This window comes from Temnothorax longispinosus, chromosome 8 (genome assembly GCF_030848805.1).
Source record: "Temnothorax longispinosus isolate EJ_2023e chromosome 8, Tlon_JGU_v1, whole genome shotgun sequence".
NCBI classification, from domain to species: Eukaryota; Metazoa; Arthropoda; class Insecta; order Hymenoptera; family Formicidae; genus Temnothorax; species Temnothorax longispinosus.
Window position 1 is genome coordinate 2963046 of NC_092365.1, and position 25797 is coordinate 2988842.

A 25797-nucleotide genomic window follows, 5' to 3' on the forward strand; every position below is an offset into this window, starting at 1 on the left:
AATTTTAGCGTTACTGCAGTCATAGCTGTTTGAATAATCAATCATATATTTATATTTATTTATTGCTTCACAAAGATGACCCTCCGTCTGTAAACATGGGTCCACGGTGTCCGAGCCAAAATATCTGCTCGTGTAAAATTTACAAACCCGCCAGAAAATATTAAATAAACGACGTTTATCAAAATGATTATAAGATCGTCGACTACAATATAGATAGACGTTTTGTGATTTTTTTCAGATTTTTTAAAATGCTTTAAAGTAAGGAAAAATAACGTCCAATGTGACAGATCCACGTGTACTCCGAGGGTGCAAAAAGAAAACATATACAGACCGGAGGGTTAGCGACTCTATAATTCCGCGTTCATTGAAATATTTTTTTTTTCCATTTCTTTAGGGCGATATGGACGTTCGACAAAGGGTCGTTACATCGTACGGCATTCAGAAATATAGCGCAGTGCGTAGTTATATTGATTTATCCCTGACGGCGTAAATATATATCCGTCCACCAGCCGAGAGCGAGTAACTCGGTAGCTCGGTTTAGCAGCAACAGCAACTCGAAGCTTGCGGTCGCTTCAGGCCGATTGGATGATACGATTATCTACTTCATACCGCTAAATGCTGTAAATGCTCTTTCCGATGAACACGCGAGGTATTTTTGCAGCAATTTCAAACCGATGTTTTCATAGCGAATATAGATTCGCTATCGCCGGACACTTAATCAACGGGATATTAAACACTGAGCGTAAAATTACATAAGTTGATAATACTCTGTTTATATATATCTATCTATATATATAATCGAATGTTCCGACTGACTCATCAACGCCCAGCCCAAACCCTTAAACCTGGAAACATGAAATTCGAGGAATATATACCTTCCATGACGTAAGCACCCACTAAGAAGGGATTTTTTAGAAATTCGACTCCTAACAGGGTGAAAAAAGGTAAAACGTGTTTTCACGGATTCCTCAATATCTTTTAGGCCCGATAAGATATTGACTTGGTTTTTGCTTACAAAGGTTACTCATACAAGTGCTTAAAAACATAATTCAAGATTTTGCCCTAATCAATCCCTAAAGAGGCAAATCTAAATTTGGAGGTGAATTATAGAATCCTTCGCATTATACCGTAGCGAAGCACTAAGCTAGTTGATATATATGCCTTTTCCGATATACCGATGAAAATTTCACGAAACTACAAATTGCTCGATGATTTGGTGCCTTATTGGAAACTGACGTGCAGTTTATGTGTTTAAATAACGTATCTCCCTCTTTCTCTTTCCCCCGATTGTCAACCGTTCTTCTCTTACCGGACTGTTTGAATGAATAGAATCAAAGTTCAGTACACGGTGCAACGGGATGCATAAGATAGTATGTTAAACGTCGGCTCTGTGCTTCCTGTGCGACTAGTTGCGAGCTATTATTGTTGGAATTTACATCGGCAGGCGCCGACGATCGTGACGCGGTGCCGTGAGAATTCAGACCGGCGTTTTGCACTTGAATGTCATGCCGTTCGCAACGATAAGGTAATGTAACGTGTTTCGCCGTATTTTACAGTAATGAGACTCGCTTCTAGTCTTAATTGTAACGTAAATCGCGAGTCAGATGATGAAACATGTAAAATCCATTAAACGAAAAGTCAATTGATTTTTGCCTGACGATAGCGCCGCTGATCATACTTAAATAGAGATTGGGCCAATCGTCGCGAAGTGAAACGGTCTCGCTGGATTTCCAGATCGTTATCGTTCTCAAACGTTAACCGCGGGAAGAGCGCATTCCGGGCTCCCAGAAGGACTCGTAAGGATCGTCTACGAGGATCCTAATTACGCATCTGGAAAGTTTTAAGATCATCTGGTCTTCGTGATATTAGAAGTTCTCATCGTGTCACGAAGTTCACCGTGGGACAAGTTTGAAAAACGCCGACACGAAGGGATACCTTGTCGAGGAAAAAGTTAGGGGGGACGTCGAGTTTTCCGGACGAGCTAAACTCGATAAAACGTTGGTAAATGTGCCTCCACGACGACGATATGCAGCTTAAAGCCCGCGGAAACTTTCAACACTGATATTGAGAGCGCGGCGGAAAATTAGCTCGATGACGAATACTTGCAGGCGTAACGTATAACGAGATAATGGCGCCCCCCCCCCCCCCGATCGTCCGCGCGCGTTCCGCCTCCAAGCGCGATTTTATCCCCATGTGCTATTTACATCGTACCTTCTTTCGCCATTCGCGGCCTAATTTTCAACTCGAATCCATTTTCAACTCGAAACCCTCGAACAAATGGGGCAAAGAAATCCTCGCTTAGAGTACCTCTCCATCTTCCAATTGCCTTGCATTTCAATTTTTGTGGACGACGTCGAAATGGATGCAAAAAGAGGAAGCTCGAAATATTCCTCCGCCGGGGCGACGTCGCGTTAGTAGGCGGCCGCCTTTCACTACCCTCGACAGCTTTCGATGTCGCGCGCGAAGAAAACGAGAAAAAGGGCGAAGAACGGAGAAAAAATGGGCGGGTATAGGAAACGTAAGGAAGCGCGTCTCGCCGCGCCTTGTCGGAATAAGACTTTTCGCGCTGGAAGACATGTAACGCGAAAATGTGAAAATACCTCGTGCGAATGACGGCCCATCCAGCGAGACTTTTCCCGTTTCTGTAAGCGGGAATGCTTCTCGACAGGCTAAAGCGCGCTTTTGTTTCAAGTAAATATTTAATGTGAAAAATGTGATGTTGCACTTGTATCAAATAATTAGTAATTTAAATAATAATTATATTAATATAAATATACAATAATATCTAATGGTATTACAAATACCAAAAACACAAAAAAAAGAAGTTAGAGATAAATTCACGATAAATGTTATTTATTATGAGCCAAATACCTTAATAATATGAAATCGCGAGATATGTTATCAAGAAAAAGCTAAAAGTGGACAAGCGTGACTTGTTACAATAAACCCACATAGCCCACATTTCGCACGAAACAGCGTAATTTTACATTTATTATAAGATATACAATTTTACAAGTTAATAAGCTGCATGGTGCACGGATAGGAACGTGGTTGAAGTAGCCCCGAGTGCATAGGAATCTCGAATGAATTCGGGATGAAACTCGATAAAAGTAGCGACTTCTACGTGTGTCAAAAGCATAATATAAAAGTAAGAGAAGATAAGCGGCGGGGTAAGGCGCGCGGGTGGAGAGAAGCAGGGAGCAAGTGGTTTGAATATAAGCCGTGCGCGCTCATAAATTGCGGAGCATAAATATAGAGATACTCAGGATCGTTACGCTGCACCGGAAGAAAAGGAAAAGTCAGACGAGGGGATTCAAGAAAGAGGGAGGAAAGGGAAGGAAGGAAAGAGAGCAAGGGAGAACGAAGGATGGACGAAGGGAAAGAGAAGGCGAAAGCGTGCGCGAGAGTAAGCGTGAGCAGAACCAAGTGCGGAAGAGAGAGTGCTTGTAAAACACTACGCGCCCGTCTGTATATCCCCGCGGAAAGTTTTTAAAGAGAAACTACGTTCCGATAGAAATGTCAGTTTCGTGGAAATAGATGGGGCCGTGCCCAGGCATGGGCGCATGCACAGCCTCCGTTCATTCCTCCCGCCGCTGCATTATATCCGCTTTGTCAACTAGAAGTGGGTTACTGGTGTATCGATATGGGCCACGAGCTTTTATCTCTCTCAAATAGACATACTCTCTCTCTCTCTCTCTCTCTCTCTCTCTCTCTTTACCCCCTTAAAAGCGCAATACGCTCGAGAAGCAGACCGTTATAACCTGCTGGAATCGCGATTTTTTTAGCACATGCCATGTTTCGGTGACGTAAGCATAATCGTTGCGTTTAATCATTGAACGTAGATTCAACCTCGATTCGACTTCGACGTAGGAGAATTTTAAGCGACGACGTTTTAAAACGTAGCCAGTGCAATTCTTAGAACGCGTTTAATTATTCTAGTGTTTGATATGAAGAAAATTTGTCTTCTCTAAAAAGAACTTTAGGAAGAGAAATAACGGACGAGAAAATGTGTGAAGATATGGAGATCATAATATCATTTGACTATTATTAGCAGTATTGTCGCGTGTACGAAAGAAATCAATATTAAATGCATAGTTGCTAAACAGGAACACTTGCAGAAAGTTGGAAAGTTCGGAACGCAATGACCTGTACAGCGCTCCTCTAAAACACATCGGTGCACCCTTTAACGGTATGCAAAACGGCGACGTGAAATAACGAACTTCCCGCTTGCCGTTCGCAACAAAGACGAATCGCGATATAAGCAACTCGAAACAACGGTGGAGGGGGGGAAGGAGGGGCGAACGAGTATACTCTCGAGGGTCGCTAACCGGAAATCGATCGGTGTAAGTTCGGTTAGACGTGCGCTTCTCTTCCTCGAGAGCGAAAGATATAATACTATACACGTAACTGCGCGAAGGAGGATAAAAAAAAGAGGGATATGGGATACGGGCCGCGGCCGCCATTGCAAGCTAAAGGAGAGTCGAGCGGAGAACAGCATCCCTTGGACAGGTTAGCATCCCCCAGAGTAGACTGGCCGATAGATCTAGAGCTTCTAACACCGACCTACCACCACTAACACCAGCGGCGCAGCCAGCCAGCCAGCCAGCCAGTCAGCCAGCCACACCAGGCCAGCCCCGGTGCTGATGGTGAACCTCCATTCTGCGAACTACGAAATGGACCCAGGAGTAACGCGAGGGATAAATTTACTGGCCGCCGCGCGGGCGAACGTTCTCGTTTAAAAATACAGCCTTCGTCCAACCTGCGAAAAGAGGATAGCCAATGTGTATTCGTTGTGGCCCCATCGTCTCCCTCTCGATGTGCCTGTGTATAATACACGCTCACGTCAGATAGGGTTCTCCATCTAGTCGCGCCTCCCCGTCGCGACCTGTAAATCCGGGAGTAAGATGCGACTAATTGAACGCGCGCAGGTTCGATAAAGGATGAGGTCTCTCGCAGCGCCGATTTACGTTATAGTATAGTCCCGCAAATGAGCATCGGCTCCGGGCGCAATCCGTTATCCCGATTACGAGGCAGATGGCTTTTGGCAATAGTTTACTTTCCACCGCGCGATTACAGGCACGCGTGAATATTGATCCATATTATACATGGTATAATGACTCCCTTTAAAAGTTGCTTCAGGTAGTTTACAATTCCGCGTTTTGGTGTCGTGCAGTATTTTCGGTAATGCGCCGCACGTAATGCGGCGGAGTCCGAGCAGATAATATCTTTAGTATCGAAGTCGGAGAAGAACACCTACGTGGCTACGTTTCGAAATAATCCGTAAATCGCCGGTGTCCCAATTGCGCTCCACCGTGCACCGCTTGCGGTCGTTCACGTGCGTTGCACTAATCAAGCACCCATGTGTGTGATAATTCCGAGATGTGAACTGTATATTTTTTTTTCGAGAATTAAATACTTCTCGACGTGCATTCCGATAACCGCCGGCCGGCGAGCGCGTCTCTCGTATTCTATTACGATCTCCGCCAGAGTTCCAGCCAGACGATGCCGCGCGGCCTCCGAGATGAAAAAGAAACAAATGAGAAATTTACTCGGCATAAATGGCCAAGAGTCCTGAAAATGGCGGGAAATTTACTTAGTTCCTCCTTTCCGGGCGATTCAATTGCGTTCAACATTCCTGGGAACGAACCAGAACCCCGTCTCTCCTGAAATTTCAGAAGTACAAGACCCCGAAGTGCGCTTCTTTCTCTCTCTTTTCCCTCTATACGGTCTTGCTCGGTCTTTTCCTATCTCCTTCTCATCCTTCGGGGCTTCTTCTCCCGCATTCACCTGCTTTTCTTCTCGTTTCCGCGCTTTTCTCACTTGTGGCGTTCGCTTTCCGAATCACGATGCGTATCTCCGTCCGCGAGATTTAATTCGAGGAAACATCTCGCGCTCGCAAACGTGCACACTCTTTTCCGGTGCACGATTTCCTACATGACGCAATTAAAAATTTTCCACGGACGCGCGTCTTCTGCTGCATTGATTGCGTATACTTTGGAGTATATATACACACTCGAGGATGCACGATAAAAACTCAGTTGTCGCGTTATTGCTCATTACGGCACGCATATCTCGAATTCAAGCAGACTTCACAATCATAAATTCGCGACAAATTTATACGGTTATTGCGCGTCGTAATGCGAAAGAGTAGCTCAACAATCGCGCGAGATCTTTTGCGAAGATTCCGCGCAATTTTGATTTGTAACTTTATAATCACGGTGGATACATGTGTATATTCGTTTTAATTAAAACAGATATTGTGTTAGCGTCGTTAAGCCGACTGTTCGTTCCTAGTTTGCGCGAGCGCGAGAGGATGAGCCGATTTCGGGCGCGTAAGCAGCTCCGTCCTCCCGGTCCTCCGTCTCTTCCCAACTACGTTAACGAATAATGTCGGGTCCAAGCGGTCATTAATGGAAAGTGGTATAAGCGGCGGATGATAGAGCGCGCATGGTAAACGACACATTCATAACGCGCCGTGGTTAGCTTGCCGAGAGGAAACTTTTAATTACGCTTTCTTCATCGGATGAATACGCGCCACTTAATTATAACTTCGTCACGGTTACTTAGTTAAGCCAACTTGCAAAAGGATCTTAATACTGCCTCCCTTTCCCCGCCCCCTGTCCTCCCCCAAAAAAGAAAAGGGGAAAACGCGAAACGTCATTTTTCTCCATGCGCTACGTTCTTCGGATATAGTCATCGTCCATCTTGCTTTTCGTTATTTACGGTAGGTCGCGATGGTAAAGCGTAGTAATTCAACGGATAATATACAGCGCGTCCCCCCGTAAGTCCCGTGGACAAAATCGGACAACGAACGAATATGTAATGGCGCCGCATGCCGAAGCGTACATACGTGCCAAAGGAAAATTTGTGATTGACGTTATACGCGTACATTTGCGAGCTTGCGCGCACGCATTAGTCAGGAAGTGCACGGCTTATCTCTTATCATGATACCATTCATAATTCGGCATTAAAGCGAGCTCCGGTCGTCGCACAGATTTAACTGGCTGTAAGCACTGCGGCATCAAGCCGCGCTGCAGAGCTTGCCAGCTGCATCAAAACGTCCCTATAGTAGGAAGCAGGCGCGCGGGCCTACCCGCGCGCGCGATGGTTCTATCAGGATCGTACGCTTGCATGTCCATTGCACACCGTGCACCATCATACACGTCGGTGCACGAACAAATAGCGCCCCGTTTCTGAAACAGATGCAAACGCTCAGACACGGAATACCGCTGCGAGCGTATTCACTGTTGGCGTGCAATTCGCTTAATATATTGACCACGAAGTGTCGTATCACAAATTTGGAAGATATTAACTATGGTCGTGTACAATCGCCAGCGTGATCCAATGCTAATCGCGGCTCTTAGAGTATAACGGTGCATTGATTTACTTCGCCGACACGGCAAATTGTAGTAATAAATCGGATAAGCGTAAAATTGGATAAGAGAGAAAGACAGGTTCGATTCGTGAATACGTTCAGTGATACGTTCAGAATAATACACGCGTTTATTTTTATTTAAAATATTCGATAAACTCATATACTGAACGTTCACCAAAATGAGAATAATTCCACGAGGAAATCAAATTTTCATTTATTAGCTTTTTTTGCATAACTATCCATGTTAACGTTCGATAACACGTGAACATAACGTGCCTCGATGACAATTCTCGCGATCGCTGGTAACATACGGTCGATATTCACATGATCTTCGATGAGACTCGGCGCGATAGCGCATCGGAGGGACCAATAGTTAATGTACTCGTGCAGAGATAACCGATGACCCAGTTCGGCGAGCTACGACTATAACAGGGGCCTGGATATCGTCTGTATCGACAATCATGATTGGATACCGAGATTCGTCCTCGTATATGCTGGCATACAGGCAGGCTCCCAGCATTGCCAGCCGTCCGATCTCCAGATGTGCATTGATTTCACCAGTTCGAATGTATTGCATTGTAACTTCGTCGTTGCAGCTGCTGCTGCTGCCGCCGCCGCGGCGCCCAATACATTGAGAGAACTGTTAGATTATCGTCATTACGAGAAGAGAGGGTGCAGCTTAATACGCGCAAATACCTAATGCCCAACTGAGAGATCCCCTTAATAAGGAGACAAACGCGGTATCTCGCCTCGAACTCCGAGTAGGACGAATAAAATAGCGTGAATCTAGAGCGATCACAGATCGAGAGGCGTGCCAATGTGGCCTTAAACGCGCGAAGGTAGAAGGTCCTTCCTTTCCAAAGCATCTAATTCAGCGAGATAGTGCGGCGAAACGAGATATCGAAGCGCACGTAGCGATCGTTACGAATACTCGAGTAGCGGAGTAAGTAAAAATAATTACGTTGATAGGCCGATGGCGGAACGCCAAGCGCCTATGCGGTGACTCTGCCAAAGTCGGATACCCTGTCGTTGCGACCGGATATATTATCCGACCGAAAAGTACGCGAATAAAGAACAAGACACGTGACAGCCGAGACAAATATATCGCCACGATGTAAAAGTATAATCGTGTCGTGTATTAGCTTTATTATCTTACACAACATTTCTGTATTATTCTCTTCTGATCGTGTTAAGATAAAAATGTCAAATACCCTGGAGCGTTCATGCAAAATGTGCTTCTTCGAATACGTCGACGAATATTGACGAACGTGATGATAAATAAAGTGCAACGATATTTCATATTTTATCTCTTATTTACGACTCTTTATTTCTTATCAAACGTTCTCTTTTTTTGCTACTCGAATTACTACGAGCGAGAACGGTTTGTAGAGATACTAAAGATATTAAAAATGATCGTCGAGTGCATCGACTTTCCTCCTTCTTCCGCTTTCTCCGTCGCGCTTTGTGAAATAGCGCACGCTGAAGTCGCGATTTCGTCTTTTAATTTCGGCATTCGTCTTTGACGACGCGTAATCGATACGATCGGGAGCTTCAGGAAATTGCCTGTTCTCCGTGGATATACAGAGCCCTCGAGACACACAGGTTGCCGTCGTAGAAGACGTTCCCTCTCGATGAGATCCAGGCTTTATCGCCTAGGAATATTAAAAGTGCCCTCTCGCGATCGAGAGAGACGGATCGGCGAATCGAAAAGGGAAACGCAGGAACATCTCTTGTGTTTTAGCGTTTCTAAAACGACGGGGTTTTATCAGCCAGAGGTAAAAAAAAAAAATTTACTACGCTGCGGGCACGGAAGAAAAACACCCCGTGCTACACGGCGAATCGAGAGATTCAACTGCTTGCACTCTGATTAATGGAAATCCCATTTTATTTTAATTTTTTATCGACTTCGCGTGTCGCGAGAAACCAGAGGAGAAATTGTACCAGTGACGAAAATGTGGCATATCTTATCAAATCCGTTTTTCGCATTAACGAAAAAATTTCAGTATTACGTAGTATCGTATTCGTTGTATTAAAAAAATTGGCGTAAAAACGTGTAAAATCATTGCCGAGAGACGGTTTAATTTTGTGGCGACATTTTCTCGCGGCGACAGTGCGAAAAACGAATGAAAATCGAAATCGATGCCAATGAGTAATTACTCGTAATTAGTTCTGTGACACGTTAGCGAGCGTCAACGTCGCCAAGGGCAGTGGCGATTCCTCGGGACAATTTATCAGTAATTCGTCTTATTCTTTTTTCACTCGCGCGCGGACCCAGCGGAAGAAGGAAGGCCCGCGTGCGGGACCAATAAGAAAGATGCATGGGGCACGAATATCGTGCGCGCGTGATATTCCTGAATATAAATTATGAATAATTGCGAGCGAGCTTCTCACGGAAAAGCGGAAGGTTGCGCCCCGTGAAGTGAATAGTTTCGGGGGCGCCAATAAATTGTTGCTGAGCTTTCTGAAGCTCGTCCGCCGCCTTAATTTCGCGCATGGTGAGAAAACGCCCCTAAAATGCTTGCCGCAAGATACGTTGCGGAAAAGCATGCAAGAAGGGAGAATTCGCGAAAGAGTCGCTTCCCTTCTTTCTTTTTCATTTTTTTTTTCTGCGAGAGTAATTGATGTCGCGTGGTGAGATGGACGCGATGACACAACAAGGGAGGTGGACATCGAAAAAAGTGGGTGGGGACGGTGGGGACCCAAAAATTGGACGTTTCCCGGTGCGGAAGCGAGCGAGTGCGAGTAATAATTCGCGAAGCCGTAAAGCCCCATGTATCGCGTGCGAAGTGTACAGGGCGAATTTATCGCGCGCTTGTTACTGCTCTTTGTTAGTGAAACTGTCGAAGTGTTATAGATGGCCGGGACTCATATAACTTTAGATAACTTTGGACAAGGAATCGATTTTTTTCGGAGCGACGAAAAAATATTTCGGGAGCACGCACGCCGAAATTGCGCTGCAACAGCTCACGGAATTTGTCTCGATTAACTTTACGTTCCCTCTCTTTCTCTCTCTCTCTCTCCCCCGACGAAGTTCGGGGCCGTATCTATTACAGAGCGGTGTGTCGATTTACTCGCATTAGTTGCGACTAAAGTGACTAAAGCCGGATGTAATTTATCGCGCGTACAAGTTACACGCCGATCTCTCATAGAGGTACATTAAATCGTCGTGATACGGCCGGCGCATAATACGTCAAGATCAGAAATTGGATTTTCTGATCAATTAACAGTTAAAGCCAAACTAAGTGTTTGTCATGGCGAGTTAAAGTTCCCGAAGAGGGGGAGGTAGAGAGTTACGGTCCCCGTGATTCGTTAAGCCGAGCCATCGATATCTCGCCGATCGCATCACTCGAGCAACTTTCGTGCGTCATGCGTGTCGTCCATCTCCCGTACGCTCCTCTTTTCACTCATTGTCAATAATAGCACCTCAAGTATAATATATTGGCTTTTAGCTTGCAAAACTTTTTTTGGCACCGATGCATCATAATTCCAATTTGGCGAATCAATCGATTCGCACATATTATATACTTAAGAATTATGCAGTCAAGTTTTATTATGTAGAGATAAAAAATCGAAGAGTTTTGTAAAATAAGAATTTTGACAAACGATACCGCGAGCACTGTGTGTAACTGAAAATCAAATGGACCAATCGTTTTATTTATTTGTTATGTGTATCCAAAAGAGTAACGTTACGGCGTGGCGGCGTTATCGACGAAATCTACTGCTACGGGAGTCAAGTGCCCAAGAGGTTACCGTTACATAAACCATGCAGTCGCTTTTGTTTCTCTTTTTCGACAGCCGTCAACAGTATTTCGTAACTTTGCATTAAATCGATATCCGATAACGGCAGTGGCCGCGAAGAGCGGAGAATTTTTTATTTTATCTCTAATTTTACTGACGCCGAAAGTGCGCGGGGCGATCGATAACGAGTAGGAGAACAAGAAGCGCTCTATCGTAGGTCATGTAAAATGTAATATGTCCAATGATAGTAAACCGCGTGGTCGAGTGGATTTAGCTTTGTGTTCTGCGGTTACGATACTGCAGATAGATTTGCCTGTACGTAACGCCCCTAGAAATTGTTCAAATATGCTTGATTGACTCACTCTGTGATTTTAATGAAGTTTACTGTAGTATCGCATTGTCGTACATGCGGCACGCAATGGATACGTCTAACTAGAGCGTTATTTCGCCCAAACCGTACAATTGCGTAACAACAATTCTCTATCCTCATTGATGCATTTAGACGAAGTTGCGCGAAGAGAGCTCCGCTTTACAACTACAGGAAAAACAATTAACGCGATTATATAGTGAGACTTAATAAATGTCCTCACCTTCGTGTGATTGTTCACCAAGATGGAGTGTCATTAGATCTTTCCCGTAATTTTTCTTGACGATTGCCCGCAATATCGATCAATGTGGGAACGTCTTTCCTTCCACCTCATCCCCAAATACGGTCGAATAGGTCTTTCTTCTTATTTCCGAGAGCTCGGAATGGATGCTTCAGATTACACGACCCGCTATCGACGGACTATTACGGATGAAAGAATTACGATTTCTACGAGACGATGCGTAAAGTCCTGTTACGAAAGATCTATCATGGTAACAGAAGTAACAGGATCGTCGCGGTACGTGGAGGACAGGGGGGGGGGGAGCCGCCGGTAGTTATCCAGCGTTTCTGCATACGCCGCGGTACGCGATTTATTTTCAAATTGTAGGTATTGAAAAATTTATGACTCGCCTTATCTGCGCGTCGCGAAAGTACCGAGAGAATAAAATGTCGCGTATTATCTGAGGAAGTTATTTTATTCCGTGCCGGCGATGCCGACATCCCGCGAGTCGCTCTCCGCGAATTTATTTGCATAGAGTCGAAAAGGATGAGAGAGAGAGAGAGGGAGAGATCACGTTACACGGCCTCAGCATCGCTCGCGATATTGCTAACGACGATGGGAAACAGGTTCGCGTCTGCACGTCTCGTGGAGAACTTTGAAAAGGTCGAAGGGAATAGAATTTCTTTAAATCGTCCGTACTGAACACGCACGTCGCTAACATAAAGAGATTTAATATATGAGAACATCGTTTTTCATGCAAATCCCTGAAGTTACGCGCGGTGTACGCTGTCAGCCTGACGCAGGGCTGTGCGACGTAACGTGTAATGCGTGATCGTAAATAAGACATTCCGTTAGAATATAGTAGAAATGAAATCGTAAAAAGCCGCGGTAAGCAGAACGGTCGGTAGTTTTATTTCATGGAGCGTGCGTAGCGTGTGTTACCGGCGCGTATCACATCCCCGCAAGCGGAATACAATGGGCGTAAAAATCATCTAGTGACGTTAATCGATTGCATTCAAAACCATCTCTCCGTACCGATAAAACTATCGAATTTTTATTCTTTCGACATTCGGAATTGAAAGAAATATATTATTAACACTAATTGATGCTTAATCCTTAATATATACTTGCAATGTTACACCTTTCATGATTTCGATGATTAATAAACCACAATTTCAGATTAATAACAATTAATTATTATTCGAATAATTAATGAATTAAGTAATGAATTATTAATAATTTAAAATTATCGTTTATTAGTCATTGAAATTATCATAATCATAACAGTCAGTATTATAATTAGTATTATATGGAGATCGTCAGTATATTTAATAATGAATAATTCATTTCCGATTACATAATGTATAATCAATTTATCTTTAAAGAACAATGCGCGCATTAAGAATTTAATTGAAAACAATAAAGGAAAAATCGATGTTCCGCGATACCCCGTGGTATACTCCCGTAAATAGGTACTACAATTTCGAGTTCGTTTCGATTGTGAAATATTTAAGAGCCCATTTCTCGCGTTATACATCCTATCACAACCGTTCCTCCGTTTTCTTCGCTTACACGAATAGCGCGGCTGTCGCAATTCGCTTGTCTACCATCGCGCATTCCATCCTCCTCGTCTCTCGTACCTAAGGTACCCTGTCTTTTTCCGCTTTCCATTCCTCCTCCGGTGCTGAGTCAACTAAAACAACCTGGCAATTACTCTCCGAGGATCGTTACAACCTAGAAAACAATCCGTCCCGCTTGTACGGAGGACGGCGACGCGACCGAATCGGCGCGGGCTCAACTTAATTTCAGACACGATCGTAATTTTCGGGTCCGCGCCCCGCAGTTACCGTACGGCGAAAACGAAGAGACGCCACGACGAGACGCTACCACAACCGTAACGACGGATGTTTCATTAGTCTTGTACATACACGACGAACATCGCGCGAGGACCTGCGAGAAAATTTTTCTTCATATTTATCGAACGTTAAAATTTTAAACTGCTTCCACCCGGGTCTTTACCTTTGAAGTCTTACTTATTTCTCTCTTTGCGTCCTTTTAGATTTACGTCTACGGACTCGAAGCTCGTCAGCTATAATTCAATGCGATTTCTCTTTCGACTTATCGATCGTTCTGCGAGCAATAAAAAAGTTTAGACATAATTTTAAAAAACTGTGACTCTCTTTCTCTCTCGTTCTCTTTTAAATGTTATGTGTTTATATAATAGTGGTAGATTGAAAGAAAAAATATGAGGTACTTGCACGAAGGTACTGGCGCGGCTAGACGATATGTAAATGAAATTATACATTACATTGATCGCGATATAATGTAACATGCATGCATGCGCGTTCTCGCGCAAAATGTATGTTTCTCTATTTGAAATGCAATATCGGCGGAGGGTCGTTATAATCTAGCAGTGTATAACCCAATACCAATAGGATGGTCCAATAACGAGCCAATAACCCTCCAGCTTACCATTCACGAAGTGCTATGAAATTAGCATAGATTGTTGTGGTACGAAGATCAGCCTGGCGATGTGTTTGCGGTAAACGCCACGAAGGAAGATCAAGAATAAATATTTGTACGTCTAGTAAAAGCCTACGTGAATATTCATCATCCATCAGGAACGACGTATCGAATGCGAGGCGCGCTGTATATTTCGCGAAATTTTAGGTACGCAGTAAAAGTCTCCCCGCAGTATCGTCCATTTCGCTGAAAGCCTTTTATTAAATCGAAAACTCTTTTCTACGAATTTTCCACGATAACGAACAAATTCCAATTAGATTGTCGATTGTGACATAAAATCTGTGACGCCCGATGCATAATATAATATAGATTGCATATTGCGATGCAGAAAGGAAGCCCCTTTGTCAGCAACAATCGTGTAAAGTTATGCCGGACGTGCGGTGCGCGTGGCTTAGGCTATTCAGCGTTTTATACGAAATTAGACGTCGTTTGACGTATAACGACGTGGCGTTTGCGCTTTCTATACGCGATGGCGCATTCACCGTGCTACGGTGCACGTCGGCGTCGTCCCGGCGGGTTGTATGAATGTCCAGGCCGGCACTCACAGGCTAATATTCGCAGCTTCGAATTTATCGCCGGCATGGAGGCGGTCCGTCGGGATTGTCACGAGTCCGGCAACTTTATTTTCGCCGTTTGTGAGTTTGGCTTTTCGTATCTATTACGGCGGTGTGGCGCGGCCCCCAGGAAAATGAGCGACCCGGAGGAACTTTCCTGCTGGGATATCCCGCGGGATGAAGGCTGCTGGAACGAGTGAGAGAAAGAGAAAGAAAGAGAGAGAGAGAGAGAGAGAGAGAGAGAGAGAGAGAGAGAGAGAGAGAGAAAGATACGCGTGGTGTGAGCCGCGTGTTTGTAACAAAGAGGAACCGCGGTTCGCAGTCGAGACTAATATTCCCAACGACACCACCGACGTCGAACGGTGGATAGGTAACTTTTGACGAATTTACGCACGCTGCCGCATGCGGCAGAAGAACATTGACATTGCGCGACATTAGTCGAGCGCTTGCAACTTTGATCCGCAGGACTGTACGCGCGTTGGTTGGCTTTATAAAGAGGAGCACAGCGCGACAGAGTGATGTCTTGTTTGGGTAATTTCATTTACGTTGAGAAGTTTGCATTGGTGGTATTAGTGCTACTACGCACTCCCCTCTGCCCTCCCCCTTCTCTATCTCAACGCCGAGCTCGAGTTGCTATAATAAATATTGAAATGCCACGGGCGGCGGTGGGTGACGTTCGTATTTCGAGGCGCTCATATGTACACAGCCGCTTCGTTTTATTATTAATCCACAGCTCGATTTTAACGATACATGACGTTTTATATGTAAGGCAACGTAACTGTCCTTCAGAGACTTCATTAACGCGTCGCAACGTTGGATAGCTTATTTAACTTTGTCCTGTATCTATAGTGCAATTGCAGTCGCGCACGAAGGGAGGAATGTGGGAGGATCCCCTAAGTCCTGTTGGTAATTCCATTCGCCATGGCTAACTATGCGCGGGATTACGCCCGTTACTGCTCCACACTCTCGGATTTCCCTCTCGCAATGTGATACAAATATCATTAAAAGAATCCTGCTTTACGCCATTCTTCTATTTTCGTATGCCGCAATTCTGAAAGTTACCCAATGAGAATCGGGCAAAAAAAAGGTACACGCTACATATTTGATATGTAAAAGCCGATTTTCACACTTCGGGAGTTCATTTATGTATGTGTCAACTAGGAATAGTAGAAATGCGAGATGTATGGAGAGTGAACTATCGATGTACTCGGCGGGTGCACGCGATAGAACCGCATAAAACCAGACTCATTAATATTGCACCGCGATAGCACCTGCTAGCAGCTGATAAGTTCGCGTACATTTAGTCGCGTGGCATGTTCTTTCTGTCGATTTCCATCGCGGCGGGTAACTCCGCGATTAACTGTCCTCATCACCCCTCTATGCGGCGGAAGGTGCAAACATTAAAAAATAATTCTAGTAAATTAATTTGACGATGTGCCTTTCGCGAGTCTCGGCGAGATTGTATTTTGCATGTAATTCAATTTGTCCAAGAATCTGTCCTTTCAATATCACGCGACAGTATCGATCGAATATTGAAAGATAGAGGAAGAGGGAAGAGAGGGGGGAGGGAGGGAGAAGGAGAGAGAGAGAGAGAGAGCGAGAGAGAGAGGGGGGAGGGAGGGAGAGAGGGAGAGACACTATCTTCGATATATCCAGCCTTATCATATATACCGTCGAACAATATACAACATCAAAATGCATGGCCGGATGAGCGTCACCGATGGTCCCCAGCCCATAAACTATCCGCCTCATTATGTTCTCCTGCGATGCACGCAGGTATTTGCGCGCGGCCCGTATAATGCACATCGAACAGCTTCGGCGACAATATTAATTTTCGCCGTATTGCACGCCGAACGGTCGGTTATCGAGGCGTCAGTGGGTTAATTAAATCGTGATTTTCGCGGCGCGCGGGAACACACGCGGGGGGCAATCATCCGGCCGTAAAATTGATAGCCGGAAAGAATCTCCTTTTTCTCGGATGAGATCTCGGCGCACCCGCCGCGCCGCTCCGAAATAACTCTTTCGTTTTTTCGCTCTTTTTTTGGAAAAATTTTTTTCCATAAAGCCCGTGGAAGACGCGCGAGATTAAAATGAGGGATAATCCGAATAACGAGGTCGATTAAAACGCGACTGCGCCGATCGTGGATACGCCTTATATTCTCGCTGGATGGTCATTGAATATTATGGCATTAATTAGTCGCGACAAGCGCGCGCGGCACCAAGCGACGATACCTCGTTTATGAACAAAATGGGCGTCGAGTTCCATATTGTGATAAAAGCTGCAAACACACAAACGGCGCGAATATGTGTCCCGACAAAAGAGCGTTTACCCGTTGTGACAATGAAACACACGAAACTTTCAGATTTTTCCATTTCTGCGAGATTTCTCCGCTGGATTAATCGGTTGCTTCGTCGACTTGTGATCCTGCGATCCCGAATGCGGCGTGACACGATGGACCCGCTTGGCAATTATATTAACCTAATAATTACGATGTTCAGCGTAATTACGTCGCGTAAAAATGAGCGATACGGCCATTAAGTGGTATCATTAGTGCGATTAATAACTTTTTTACAACCTAACCGTTTTTACAGCCTAGGACGTGCCGCGACGTAACATCGTACGCGAGGTAATACGCGATGTAATAGCGTACGACTCGATGTTATCAAAGAGTGGAAATCCATTAATAAAAACCGGGGCGTTGTGTGAATGCGTATGTGTGTGGGTGTGCGCGCGCGAGCGCGCGTGTATGTGTGTCGCGTGCGGGCCCGACACCCGTTCGATTAACTATCTGCAAAATGAATAGTCATGGCCGCGGTATAGTGAAATATCCGCGTAGCTTCTTCGCGCCACGCTACATATCACCACCTCTCGGCGGCGCGCCCCACATAACACATATTACGCTTCCGTGAGTTATAAATTGGATCACGTCGCTGCATTATTCATGATCCCGAAGGGCGTCAAAGCCGTTTGATTCATTCCGTATCCACGACGGTAGACACCACGACGACGCGTACGGTGGCTCGGAGATTCCTACTTGACCGATATGATATCGTCCGTGTGTATCGCCTCCTTTTTCTCGTCTCCGCCCGCGTCCCTCGCCGCCCCGCGCGCTCCTTCTCCTCCACAGCCGCCACGATTTTACTTTCAACGACAGATCGACCGTACGTCACATATTTCACATTAGAGGGAAATATGAAAAACGATGAAGGATACTCCGCGCGGGATATTACGCATGGAGTTTTTGTTTAAAATGTAGGACGATAGTAATAATAAGATTCAGCGAAAAACGTCGGGATCCATTTAGCGGGAGTGCGTAATCACATCCCATGATGCAGAGGTCTCTCGTTTATGAACATTTGCCGAATTAATTTCGCTCACATTTTAAATGTAGGGAAAATATTTTTACATTACATTTGCAATTAGATCACTAACGGGTTTACATTTTACATTTTTCCAATTTTTTTTAAATATAATATCAATAATAATTTTGAAAATGTGGAAGAAAGATAAATGATTAAATATATGTCTTACTTACCGTTGTAAACATCACAAATTTCGTTTCTTAATCCGAGATTCGAACTGCTGCAATGTTGTTCTAGCGAAGTACCCGTTATATTTCGTGGGGTATCGTTTACTGAAAAAGCAAAAAGGAGGCGTCAAGATAAAGCTGTCAGGTGGAAAAAAAAACAATGTGGGGAAATGTGAATTTATCGCCCGTGAGAAATTTAAGCCCAGTCATGCGATCTTTTAATTCAGAATGCAATTATGCCGGTTTCTATATTCCCTTTTTGAATGTAGATTTACAGCGCCCGGCACACAATGTGCTTTCGGCTCTGCCTCGCGGAAACTTTCCTCGTGTTCTCTCGGCTGCCGCCAGCTGAAAATTATGGGCATCCTCGCTAAGGTGTTTACACCAAATGTAGATTTTAGTCGGTCGCATACCCCACGGCATTCAACGGCTAAAAGACGTTTTATCGTCGTATCCGCAGGTGTGCTCCACCGCAACTGTTAAAACCGAGAGGCGAGACACCGCCGAAATGGAGATTCCCGCCATTGGCAACAACTCCCGCAACTTCCAATTTGTTTTATCGCGAGGTTCGCTTTCACGCTTAAAAATATTACAACGAGAAGAAAAATCGTATCAAAATGCCAACAAGCGTTTTTAGAGACGGATATATTTGGAGACATAAAGTACGCGAAACACGTATTTTTTCTCAAATATTAAACTTGTTAAAAATTATTTCTTCTCGTTATTGTTGAAGTATCGCAATTTGTCCGTTCTCTAAAATTTCGTTTTTTTTTCCGGAATTTATGTATGTAATGCTATTTTTGTTCCTGCCCCGCTCGCGTAATTTGATCATTTCGCCGTTTCGCGACTAAAATGGGGCACAGCTTCTCCATCGCCGCCGCCGATTTATGTATAATTCTTCGTCTCTCATCTCTTTTTCTCCATACATCAAAAGTTGTCACGTCGCCTCACCTAGGAGTTTTGACGGAATAGAAAGATTGGGAGATTCGACCGATGGAAAAACATCCGCGAGCACCAATCACAGCGCGATAAAAGTTGGAAATCCCAGACGATTCGCCATCAAAAACTGCGAACTTTTCGACGCTCGTCTCTCTCCCGGCAGAAAACTCATCGTTGTTTCCAACTATAAGCTCAGGCATTCTCGAAATTGAATCTCGAAAATCTTACCGATATCGGCTTCTCTCAACGGATTCGACTTCGCCGATAGAGCGATCAACGAATAGCGCATATACATATTAAGACTATACGGAGTCGATCGACGTGTCATGGAGAATTTGCGTCTTGGAAGGATCGATCAAGTTCCGCCGCGCTATTTTCACGCCGAGAACTGACTCTATTTGTGACCTCGCTTAAAACTTAAAGCTTAAAACTGTAGAGAAGAATCGAATTCAATTACCGAATTGTCCGAATTATTGAAAAGAAGTCAGCGAGTGATTAGCGGTTACCGATACGGAATGATCATTGATGTGATCGATCCATTGAATTTCAACATAAGTATACGACAATGATTCATCAAACGCGCGTGATCATGGATTAAGTATGTGATTCAAGAGATTCAAGCGTAGAGGAACATCGTCATTGATCCCATATCGCGATGGTGCGCGCGGCTAACGAAGATGTTGTGTGCACGCGCTTCATTACCAGAATCTGCGATCTCGTGCTCTCGCCCTCTCCCTCTCTCTCTCCCCCGACGATGTTCTTAGTAATGTTCCTCGCTCCGATTGTTACGCATACGAGGATGCAGTCGCAAGCGTGTACGCGCGCGACTTTAGTCCGATCCGTTGGATTACGTAACGCAATTGTAGATTGAATGAAATTAGACCGTAAAGGGAACAGACTCTATGTATATTTTCCCCGACGTCTCTAGCTTCTCTCTTGAGACAGATTTCCGAAATTAATATATAAACTCCCGCGCTCCATTCTGCTAACAACCTCGCTCTGTTCTCCTCGAACACTCACGTAGCGCAGCCACCGCCGCCGTCATTCTCGACGCGAAATAGACTTTCGCTCTCTCTCGCGGAAACCTAATTTTTCGTCAATGTCAGGAACGAATGCGCGCAAAAGCGTGAAACGAGCGCATGGTGGCGCGCCGGGCTGTGTCCTGATGAAAATTCATTTCGGATCCTCTGGTGTTTATCGACGAAGTATAGCCCTGTGTACGCGCACGTGTTCACGGTACATTTGCACGCGCGATAGATACGGCCGCTTTTTCAACTTTTTCAACTTAAAATTGTTTTTCGGAATGCATGTATGAATTTCGTTCCGCCGATTAACTTGGTTGCCAGGCCAAGCCCGAGGCAATCGACGAGCTAACAACGGCGAAATGCCGACCGAAAAAACTGGAACTGGTTACGGAAAAAAAGAGAGAGAGAGAGAGAGATAGAGAGAGACGAAGAGGGGGAAAAGCGATAAGGGCAGAGAGGCAAGGGCTTCGGACGAATATAGAGTCGGAATATAGACATCACAGCGCTTGGCAGCACTCGATATATCGCCGAAAATGTTTTTCGTTGTTCACCGTCTTGCCGCGCTCGCGGATGTCGGAACGTCGCAGCCGGGCTGTACTTTATCGGAGAATAGAAATTGATTCCCGATTGGAAAGATCGAGAATCCGAAGCCGAGCACCGTCGCGCCGCCGGTCGCCTCGAAATGTGTCCGTCGCCAGCGAAATTTTTCTTCTGTGCGATTTAATGCGCGTCTCCCGTCCGTCGTCGACGGCCGTTCCACGGGATTAACGTCAACGACCTGGTGTACGCGCGCACAATGTGCGCATTCGCGTATTAGCATAATCGTCCGCCGTAATGATGGCGGACGGGATTTTAAAAAGATAGGTATTCCGCGCGCATAGAATTAGGCGTTTCGCGAATTTCGCCGAGCCGCGCCGCAAAATATCTCGTATATTCGATTATTTAAGCGCCCGGCGCTATGACAATTTAATGCTTCCGCGGTCCGTTAATGTCCGTTATGCCTTCGAAACCATAAATCGTGGTTTAGTATGACGTGACTGGGAAATCCGCATAACATAAGTAGATTATCTAATGCAAAATAGATTAGCGGAGATATGAGAAACGAAACCTCTGCAACGCCGAAGGTCTTTCTCTGATAAATTACACGGTTAATAGACGCTATCTGTTTCAAAGCAACAGTACCTATATTATTACCCAAGATATTCTATTTCCATGTTCCATATACTCTGAAATTTTTCAGGAACATGCGTACAGAAAGGAGATACTTTAAATATATTCTGCAATTTTTGTTTTTAATTTGCTCTCCTCGGCGGGAATTGGAAATGGGAACGCGTGTATAATTCACTTTAACCTACTAATTATTTTAGTAATGATTTCACCTAATAATTGATCTAAAATCTTCGCGATAAGCGATATACTGATAGCGCGTTAATTGGAGTTTAACAGTAGACTCTTATAATTAGCTAAATTAATGTAGCATATCAATATTTGAAATGTTTAATCAATATTCTCATTACGGGGTGATGGCGGTCAGTATAATTCAGTTACAATAATTTTATTATTAATCTATTCCTAATAAACACGGGTTACAATATATTCCCTATTAAGATTTACAGTACAACACCCATCTAATTAAAATCAAAATTTGATGCATACGACGCATGACCTCTCCGGCCATGTATTTAATATCTATTGCACAATTTCTATTTTACCGCATCGCGAAACTGGACAAAAATATTTTTCCGGAAACTTCACTGAATCTAAAATCGATTTCTTTCTCCTTTTATGTAAGTCGTAGTAGTGATAAATTGTTCTGCGCGAATTATTCGCATGTTTCACAAGGACAGCGTAATAATTTAGTGCTAATAAATATCTCCTTTCTCGAGAGAATATTTAACCTGTAAATGCGAGCGTGTCATCTGACATTTCGCGTTTTCGACGACGTCGTCGTCGAGTGAATTAATTTATCATTGGTTCGCTTGGGGGCTTGGCCGGGCATCAGCGAAACCGCGCAAAGTTCTGCCTGCTAACATAGGGTCCTCCCGTGCCGGCGATGCGAAAATAACAGAAACTCGTCGTCGCTATCACGGTGCGGAGAGACCAACTTGGATTATAATACATTGTTGCGCGACAATGCCGGCTCTCGGGGAACTTGTAATTAAATGAGCTACTTGCTGAAATCTCCGCTGACATTTCATTGCTCATCGACGAAGAGTAAATTACGTTGCGAAACTTCCGCGTATTTAAGACGATCGAATTGCCGCGCAATTTGCTGCCCGCCAGGGCAATAATTAACAACGGCTAAGTGTTAAACATCAGGAATATAGAAAATATTTTCTCGATAGTTTTAATGGATTTCTCTCGCGTCAGGCGAATCGTAGGCCGATCGACGGTACGATCGCACGAGCGATTCGTACAGTCATAAATTCGTGACGCGCGATAGTTGACGCAGCCTGATCAGTCATTTTTCAATTTGGTACGCGATTGTGTCACTTTCCGTTCTCTGTTATCTTTTGCTCTATTTTTCCCACGTTTATTTTTTCAGTCAACTGCAACTTCACTGATAGAAGAGAGAGAGAGAGAGAAAGAGAGAGAGAGAGAGAGGGGTGGGGGGAGGTAAAGGGTGCATCGGCGCTCGCGCGCTACTCCGCTCGTTTCGGCGTACAAAAGTTATTATCACCGCGGCATCCGATATTCGCGAAAACTGATTTTTGAGTCAACTCCGCCGGTCGAGTCGGTATTTGCTTTTTATATTGCCGAATTTGATACGCGACACCGATATTTTATTATTTACTTATGCGTATGTATACATATGCATGAGAGAGCGAGAGAGGCCGTTGCGCGGGGCGCAATTCCTCGCGCTCTCGCGATATATATACGCACGAACGGACATCCGTGCAACGAATGCGCGCGTGTGGTGGATCCACACGCATCGACGGACGATGAGAATTTATGAGTAAACGCGTAGCATACGCGCGACATGTACGTCCGTCGCACATGCATATACGTACGCGTAATCAGTACGGTATACGCAGTTCCCTGCAGCTGCGCTCGACGATTTGTCCATCGTATTCGACGAATCGATCGTATCGATCGTAATATAGATACGGTATTCAGCGATATTTTATACGGGTTATATTGGATACAAGATATACGAAATAATTAAATTACGATACCATTTCTTGAAAGATTTGCTCAGGTGGAAGAATAAAGCGATGAATTTTAAGAGATAATCGTGAAAAAGTGCGCGGCCTGTAATATTTTCGAAGAAATTTGGAGACGTTTTTCCTTTGGCGAGAATTTAATTCGAGACTTTTAATCCGCCCGATATTTAATGACTTGGTAATAAAGCATAATTGAAGATAGATTTTCGCATATAACCAATTCAGAATGTTACGGTAAAAAATGGTTAATTGAGTTATCTTATAAAATCTCTGGCGATTTTATAAAATCGCTGGTTTATATCGGCGAATATAAAAAATTCAAATTTCTTATAACGCAATTATCTGTAATTTTATAGAGTTGCCGGCGAGCGTATTTAACTTCAAATACGCGTCTTTCATTACGTCTATCCTATGTATAATTTTGCAGAAGCGCTGTCGATTCACTGAAAAGCGCTAAACAATCATTTTAACCGTGACACGTAGCCGAGAGCTTGCAACGTCAATGTGTTTGAAGAGAATTATTCGAGTACGAGGGCGAAAGCAAAGATTTCCTTTGCCTTTCGCCGTGCGTGTTTGATTTTTACAACTGTACCTCCGCCGGTACAGAAAAGCGTATTCGACGGGTCATCGCGTCCATTCTGCATACGTGCACACTTGTGTGCGCGCCGCGGCGTTTGACAAAAAGGCCAAAGATAGAAAAGGGACGGTGCGCGCGCTCTAACGGACGCCACTTTACAAACACGGGACAATCGAATCGTGTACCGCCTTTACAAGGTAATAATGCCTCTACCGATGCGCGCATACACGGACGACCGCCGTGTTTGTTGCGAGCAATATAAAATAAATAAATTCCCTCGTTTCCTCTCCAAATGACCGTAGCCGCGCGCGACTTGGCGACCTCAAAAGACTCCGTGCATTCAAAGATGCACTCTCTTTCTCTCCGGTTTTTCCCGGGGAAAATCCTCTCCGTCCGAGATCGGAATAGAAGCTGGAGTTTTACTATCTCTCGGTGTTGTTTTCGAAATATTTCGACGGTACGGCGGCGCAGGGACCGCTCATAATAGGTTGCTGTAGCCTCATTATCGTCCCGCTTGTTAACTCGAAGGAAAGGGGTCTGACTCGGACTCGAGCTCGGGATAACATCCAAGGGGACGGGCGAGGGCGACGTGAAAGCCGTTTGCAACGGTGCATTTCGCAGGCAAGCACGGATATCTCCTACGTAGTTGGCGTCGCCGGCGAATGGAACTGCGGGGGATTTTATAGCGAACTAAGCGCGAATCCAAATCCGTGCGCGTGAAGTTCAGCTCCGAAATTTGAAGCCCGGAGTTAGTCCGAGGAGGATGGGACAAACTGCTGTGCAAGTACGCGAGCCCGCACACGCGTCGAAATCGGAATTTCGGCTTAAACCCTTCGTCCCCCCTCTCCCTCCGTTCTCGTATCCGGAGAATGGATTTAAAATTAATCGTGTAATTCGTACACGGTCGTAAAGCGAGGGATAAACTTCCGCTTTCGCGTAGCAACAATGTCGCGGCGTACACGACGCGCGATGCGATTTCGCTGCACGAGTTCATTGCGAGATATACTTAGGAACAGTTTACAGCGCCAAGATCGGAATCGTTCGTTTTATTGCCGGGGGCTTGTGATTGCGCGACACGTGAATGCAAGTGAACGATATACGTTTATCGTTACGATGCACCGCGTCTCGCATGTTACCGCATGTTACGATACGGCGATATGTGCGCGATATCGCGTCTTATACAAATGTTTACCCGTTACTCTCGTAGATCTGATGCGTCTATCGGTCACCATTTGTCCGCGGGCGACAAATGCGTATACGACGTATCGGCATTACCGGCGTTTGCCGTGCTTGGCGCGCGGACACGACACGGCGAGCGAATCGCCGTTCTCCCCTCGCTGTAGGGAAGGGGTTTTACAAGGGCCGTTATTGCGGTACGGCATGCCGTCCTTCAGACCGCGGTGAATATCGTTTATTGGCTGCCACCGCCGATAAGCCAAACGTTAGTCACTCGTTCGTGCCGAAGTCCGACCGCAAACAAGCCGCGGGCTGTCATTTGGCGCCGTTGTCTTCCCTTTCTCGTATTCCCCGGAATATACATCTCGCTTTGACGAACTCTCCATTTCCCGTCCCTTCGACAACAGCACGTTCAAGCTCGGCCAAATAGAAAAAGACCGCACTAATACGCGTAATAGTAAGTTAATCCGTCGCGGGGATTGAAACCCTCGGGGATAAAAACAATGAGGTATTTTTATTGCGCGTTCTATTCGGGAGGATGTCGAAATTATTGGCAAGTGGAGTTTGGAATATAGCAGAGGGTGAAAGAAAAAGTTATTATTTTTTTAT

The 25797-nt window shown here is 44.9% G+C and overlaps 1 protein-coding gene and 1 long non-coding RNA gene across 5 annotated transcripts in view; one reads left to right on the top strand and one right to left on the bottom strand.

Annotated features, from left to right (window-relative positions):
• LOC139817966 (putative receptor-type tyrosine-protein phosphatase mosPTP-1) overlaps positions 1–25797 on the top strand; it is a 267152-nt gene that overhangs the window by 141154 nt on the left and 100201 nt on the right. The window lies entirely within an intron of this gene.
• The window catches only part of LOC139817968 (uncharacterized), a 154428-nt gene that overhangs the window by 66578 nt on the left and 62053 nt on the right, over positions 1–25797 (bottom strand). The window contains exon 2 of the long non-coding RNA XR_011733351.1: positions 18314–18412. This is a non-coding gene — a long non-coding RNA (uncharacterized lncRNA). The remainder of the gene's footprint in view (positions 1–18313; positions 18413–25797) is intronic.